The sequence below is a fragment of the Acanthisitta chloris genome, unplaced genomic scaffold (assembly GCF_000695815.1).
Source record: "Acanthisitta chloris isolate BGI_N310 unplaced genomic scaffold, ASM69581v1 scaffold1132, whole genome shotgun sequence".
NCBI classification, from domain to species: domain Eukaryota; kingdom Metazoa; phylum Chordata; class Aves; order Passeriformes; family Acanthisittidae; genus Acanthisitta; species Acanthisitta chloris.
The window spans coordinates 25,646-26,030 of record NW_008659705.1 but is presented as its reverse complement, the minus strand read 5'-3'; positions in this window follow the sequence as shown (position 1 = coordinate 26,030).

Here is a 385-nt window from a genome sequence, read left to right as displayed (position 1 = left end):
CCCACAGCCACAGCTCAGCCACGGGGACTTTCCTTGTGGTGACATCTCCGTGTCCCTGTGCTGACACACTCCCTGGGGACGTACTCCTCATGCTCATGGGGCATTCTCTAAAATGCACAGTTTGGGCTCAGTGTGGCCAATTCCATCTGAAGGAACAACACCAAGGGGTTGCCCGAGGATGTGTTTTGCTGTGGTTGCAGTTGTGGAGCTCAAGGGCTAGTCCTAGAGGTGCCTGGCAGGGGAAAAACTCCAATTATAAAGGCATAAAATAGAAAAATAACTAAATATGGATGATACATGGATATACAGACGTAAAGAGATGTGGAAGAAAAAGCAGCTTGGCTCCTGTTAGGGTTACCCCTCACGATATGACAGCTAATGTGGT